Below are 6,283 nucleotides of genomic sequence, written 5' to 3' on the forward strand. Positions count from 1 at the left end.
TGAGGCTATTCTTGATTAAGGAGTGCTTTGCAGGCTCTAGATCTGTATTTGATCCTCTCAGTTTAATTCTACCAGTCATTTGCCTGAATAAATAAATATCTGAATAAATATGACTTTTCTGTGATGCAGAGCAAACCAACTGTATTGCTTTAGTGCAGGAGGCTGCATTCATGCTCAAAGAATGAACGATGCTGCTGCTTGGATGAATAGACAGATGAGAGTCATTTCAGCTTGTGCTCCATTAGGAACTGTGATGCTCACCAAATTTGAAAATGCAGAAATAAGAAAAATGGTATATTTTTTTTTCAGCATTTCTGTTTTTCAATCACAAGACAGAAAAGGTACTTTTTCAAATGATGACAGAAATCTTCAGGGAATGGAGCTGAAGATCAGAAAAGCTGCCCTAAACACTCACGACAGCAAAGCCATATTCTTGTCCTTCTGTGGCTAAGGTGGGCATGTAAAACACAGTTGAACCAGACTGTTTCTTAATGGCAGGTAAGTGTTATTAAGAGGTCATTATTTGCTAGCATGTACCACTCAGTAGTATGACGCTTTTAGCCTACATCTTTATCCGACTTATTGTGGTTAATGCTGGTTGATACTCAGTTCTTCAGGTTTTTTTGGCCACTCATAATGTCTAGGGAACCATGGAGAGTCAGAACTGTCCTGGGGCTACTCTACGTTACATCAGTAATGAGCTGCTCAGCCCCAGAAGTACAGAAAGACAAACATAATGCTGAGGAAACTTTTCTTCCCCTCCTGTTGTAGGCATGGTGGTCCTGTGGATCTCAGCCAATATTTCTAGAAGTCTCAGTTTTGTACTAGTGTTTGTGTTTCCTTTGAGAGCAGCTCAGACCCACGATCCCGACTGAAATCAGCTCCACCTTTAGCCATCACCTCTTGAATAAATTAGCCCTCTAGGACTTCTCTGATTTGTTTGGGAGCTTTATGTGAAGAATACATTTTAGACTGCATTAAATAAATCTGAGATTCTTTTTACAAGTTCCTAAATCAGGAAGATGCAGCAGTTAATACATCTCCTATTAAAAATGCTGCCTTGTCTCTTCATTTTGACAAAAAGAATTATTAAGGAGAGCAGAGGTCATGCATATTGCAAATGTGCTTCTGCTAAAGCAGTGTACTCCTGCAGGAATAAACACAGACAGTACTGAATTACTTTGTCATCATTAGAAGTTGTCAGAGTCCCATAATGTTTGGGAGAGCAGACAGGTTGGCAGCTGCACAGAACCAGAAAAAAATGCTCAGAATGAAAAACGCAATGAACTTTTTAGTCTACTGCACAGAGCTTTCTTCAGCTGATAGTAATAAATAAGATGGGCTGCTGGGAAGGAATAGTTTTTAGCTGCTTCAGTGGCTAATGTGGGAGAAGGCTTGCTGGCAAAAAGACTCTTTGTGTTGCACCGTAGTGAGATATTTCTCAGTGAATGGCTGAGAAACCTGTTTTCTTTTGAGAAAACCTGATAATTAATATAAGTAATTTTCCAGAAAAATAGAAAAACAGTCTTCTAAGTATTAATAGCCCATCTATGTGCTGCAGAAGAGAAGGTTCTATGATTCACTTTTTTTTTTGAATGTGAAAACGGGATGTGGTAATGAGCCTTTTTTAAAGAATTGTGAAGAAAAATGATTCATTTAGCAAACACATGTTGAAGAAATGTCAGTATGATCTTATTTCTTCTTCTTCTTCTTCCTCATCTGTAAAGATACTAGCTACAAATATTAGCTTGTAAAGTTTGCTTTGCTCTTAAGATTCGTAATTAAAAGATTTTGCTTAGCCACTGCCTTACACTTGAACGATGGTCACTAACGCTCTGTGAGGACATGCAATCTTGAAGCAGCGATGCCTGCTGGGGAGAGATGACTGCACTGCTCTGTTGGATCATCTGGCTTCTTTTCCTCTCTGAAAAATACATGTAACACAACGTAAATATTGCTGCCACATACTGTAATTAATAGCATAGCTGAAAAGTTTTAATGGACGACTTCAGACTGCAGTTAAAAAAAGATAATTTAAAAAAAAAAAATCCTTCCCAGATTGTAGATGTTTTAACGATATCCAGTAATAATCTAGACAAGAGAGTTACTTTATTTACAACTGGTGCCTCACAGCACAGACACTTGTAGGTGTGCCTGCCTCCAGGTCTGCCCTTACTGGCCAGACACAGTCCCTAAACCTCCCAGTGTAACTGGCTCCATTAAGGCTGCCGCAATCCTTTGTTGCTGCTGGACTGAAGCCTTCATAGAGCCACATGCCTCTCTGGAAGAGACTCACTGCATCCACCTTTTCGTTCAAGATAGAAACACCTTCTCATGTCCTTTCCCATCTAATTTCCATTAGCTAGATGGAAAGTGAGTTTGACTGTCCAGGGCATCGGAAATCTATCTCCTTGGTCCTTGCTGTCCGCCTGTGTGGATAACAACACTTCAGTCTCTCTGTCTCCTAAGCAACTGAATTTTAATTGACCTAAGTGCAATATCCACACAGGCAGGGCAGGTAAGAAAAATGCCTACTGAGTCTGTATCTCCAGCCTCCCTAATGATCGCTAGTACAAAGTGATCTCCTTTCTCAGGGTTACCATGAGCCATCACAAATGCTTATGGACTGTAAAGGTTTGACTGACCAGCCAGTAAAATAATTTGTTAGAATAGACTATTTCAGTTGGAAGGGACCTGCAATGATCATCTAGTCCAACTGCAACTGCCCCTGATGTAGTTTCCCCTCAAATTCAGGCATTTAATTTTATTTTACTAGAATCAAACCTTCCCCTGTATTTTTGGAATACATTCATAAGAGGGGAAATGATACAAAAACACCACCACAAAAAAAAAGGCGAATCATAGATTCTTCACAGTTTCCTAGTAATAATGTAATATGTGGGATATAACAGAGTACCATGCTGCTGTACAAACTGATTTTAAGTTTCTGTCCCTTTAGAACTTTAAAAAGATTTTGGAATTTGGGCACCAGCATTATTTCTATCTAGCCATGAGGTGAAATATCAAACATCTTTTTTTAACTGTCCCTGGAAATATATTCTTCATTCTTATATTAAACTTCTGCAGCAAAGGTATTGTTGTCCAAGTCATAACCATTCAGAATATGGCAGGTAATTAATTGTGTCAGGAATTCTGGGATCTTTAGAATAAATATATGTGTGTGTGTGTATACACACTTGTGCATCTTATCTTTTATACAGTAAAGCTGAAGTTACTGAATTTTATCTGTAAGTCACTGCTGCCAGCGATGCAGTTTCCCTTAGCCTCACACAATGGCATTGTCTTGAAAGAGGCTCAAAGGGAAGGTATCTATTCACCATTATATTTCACAGTTCCTGGGGAGCTTATGGAGATACGGCACGCAAAGACTACACGAGGCCAACTATTCAGATCACTTCTATCGGAGAATTCAGCAGATTTCACGATTCTCTAGGTAACTAGAGCACCATCCTGAACATGAATACAGGTAAGGCTGAGCATGAACCATGTGAGCATTTAACAGGGCAGAATATAATGCAAGAGGGGAAAAAAGGGAGAGACTAGAACTACTAACATAGAAGGCTATGAATTTTTATAGTTTCTTGAACCTTTCTTTGTCCTAGAATCTGCCAGAACTCTCTCAAGGCTTGTTTCTATCACTGCACTGATTCAAAACAACAAAGAATGCAGCATTTAAAATCTTCGGCTCATACGAAATAGCTTGTTAGAGCATGAGGCAGCTTTCTGGTGTACATTTTTCATGTCCTGCTACAAAAAGATCAAAACATTGTGAAGGATGTGTATTCAGTTGAGAAATGTTCAAAATGCCACTTTTAGCTTAAGACATACTTTTGATATTATATCTACCGCACATCTCAAACTGTCAGGCTACAATGAAATTTGTCACCTATATTTTACACTTGTGTTAAGTGAGAATGTGAAAATTGACCTCTAGTAACACCAAGTTTGACAATTCTTGTACATATAACTCTTACCAGAATGATTTTATAAACCAAGGCTGTCAAACACATCCTGTTGTAATCTTTTGGGAGACAGAACACTACATGGTATTTTTAAAAGCCATTTTTACTATCTTACAATGTTGTCTCAGGTCATTAAATCGTTTGCAGTGAATTATTTTGTTAGGCAGAAGAATTTGATGCTGAAACTGAGAATTGCTTTGTCAAGTTAGAGATGCAAAAAAAAAAAAGTCAAATTCATAATTTAATCCATCTGTCCTTTGAAATGAAGTAGCTAATCTAAAAGTAAGCAAAAGGAAATGTTTAAAAGTACAAGAGACAAGTGATATCTTGCCTATCTTCTAACTTCAAAAGCCGTAACAGCATGGCTCAGAGTTGTGCATGAAGTTCTGCAGGTTTTTTGTGAATTTTGTATTGCGGCATGGTCTGTGCCTTGGCACCACCTGAGCCCATAGTTAGTATTTCCTTAATTCCATCTTGATAGCCTGAACTTAATCCTGTCTTTAAAACTGAGCATATGCCAGAGAGCAAAGCTTAACTGAGGCTTTCACAGACATACTTTGCATCAGAACACATAGTAAATATTGAAAATAGTGACTTGGGGGTTTGTGCCATATTCCCAATACTTTTGGGAAGGCATAGAAAAATGTCTAGATCAAATGCAAGTCGACTGAAATCCTGTTACACTCACTGAAATTGAGAATCACAAGGAAAAAGAAATACCCGTGGTATGCTGATACGAACTTTGGATGAAATTTAAGAGAATATGCAATATAACGCAAGACATTTTCCCTAGATTCAATTCTCAGAAAAATAATGTTAACGCAAGTGGAAAAGGAAATTAATCAAGAGTAGGCAGGAAAGAAACCCCACGGTGTGCAGGACCTTAGTGGGTGCCAGCTGCCACTAATGGAAAGGAATTGGTAGCATTGCATTAGACCTGGACCAGGTACTTCATGGAGGAAAGGGAGAGCAGTGGGAGAAGGGCCACCAGCATGCTGCACTTCCAGCTCGCTCACTCTCTCACTTGTTGACTTTAATTTTACAGTTTTTACCCTGAACAGGAACTCTGGATTTTAAGAGCTGCATAACACTGTATAACTAACCTGAGAAATGGGTGTAACTTTAGTTCGAGCCTTTTGGACTCTCCGTATTTCACTCTGTAATCTTTTTTTTTTCTTCTGAAGTGTTTCACCTGTCAGCACTGCCTAAGGACAGCCTAAGCCAGCCTCCATTCACCTGCCTTTCAGCACTTTGAGACTCTTGGTCAGAAAGCTCCTTGTGACAGTTATTTATAGATCAACATTTCAGGCAGCTAATTGCAGGTAAGACTCCTGGAAAGGCAACTAAACAGTTATTACTCATACTGTGAGAAAAAAATTATTATGTTAATTACCATATCTCTGATGTGCTACTTTTGGACATACTGAACCACAGGGACAATTTCCAGCCCTGGCTCCCAAATCTGGCAGTACTGCACTTGGCTCCAGCGAAAGGCTGCTCTGCCAGGACCCTTGGTGAATGTCTCCATCCCTCATTAAATAAGGTGTGATGTTACTGTCCTCCTGGTGTGTTTTCAGAACATTATTCAGAAACAGAAATGCCTTTTCCATTCCTTTTCAGGGAGTTTTCCTGTGGGCTTTGATGCGCTGTACAGGCTCACCTATTCTATACCAGTCAAACCCTGCTCCTTGGATGACATTTTTGCTTGACATCAGTGTGCTTTCTGGAGCCATGCACGATTGATGTGAGCTCATTGTTAATACTTTCTGTATTCCCCAAATTCCTCTTGGTACTGATGCTCACTTTTTGAGAGCATACTTTAATCCTTTCCATTTAGGTCCTGCACATGACATGGTGATTAGTCACCCCTCTGGTGCTGAAACCTCTTGTTACACAGATCTTCTGGCAATTCCATTATCTCTGCAGGTTTTTTTTCACAAAATATATCCTATATGAGCCCAGCACCTACTGTGATGATAGACACTGCAACCAGGGCATTTTGTTCTCAGGGACTGACAGACTGTTCTGTCTGCATTTGTTCAAAAGCAAATGTAATCAAGATTTCCTTTCTAAGCTGCTTTGATGCTGACACCCATGAATTTGCTTTCTCCTTGCTAATATATACTATAAACTCTCTTTACTTCCTGTTTTAAAATGATCAGACACTGTATGTAGTTTGATAACATGAAAGGTACCGGTTGGGCTGAAATGAAATTTTGCTTTCATTCAGGCAGTTCTTATTAATCTTCATACTGTGTTTTGGAGATGTCTGTTAGGTTTATTTGGTTTTGTTTGTTTAA

The 6,283-nt window shown here is 39.1% G+C and overlaps 1 long non-coding RNA gene across 1 annotated transcript; it reads left to right on the top strand.

The window, feature by feature from the left end:
- Positions 1–324: 324 nt before the first annotated feature.
- LOC130158255 (uncharacterized) lies at positions 325–5,698 on the top strand. Its single transcript, XR_008825224.1, has 3 exons — positions 325–498; positions 3,354–3,487; positions 5,168–5,698. It is a non-coding gene; the product is annotated as an uncharacterized LOC130158255 (long non-coding RNA).
- The last annotated feature ends 585 nt before the right edge of the window (positions 5,699–6,283 follow it).

The sequence above is a fragment of the Falco biarmicus genome, chromosome 13, assembly GCF_023638135.1.
Source record: "Falco biarmicus isolate bFalBia1 chromosome 13, bFalBia1.pri, whole genome shotgun sequence".
Lineage (NCBI taxonomy): Eukaryota > Metazoa > Chordata > Aves > Falconiformes > Falconidae > Falco > Falco biarmicus.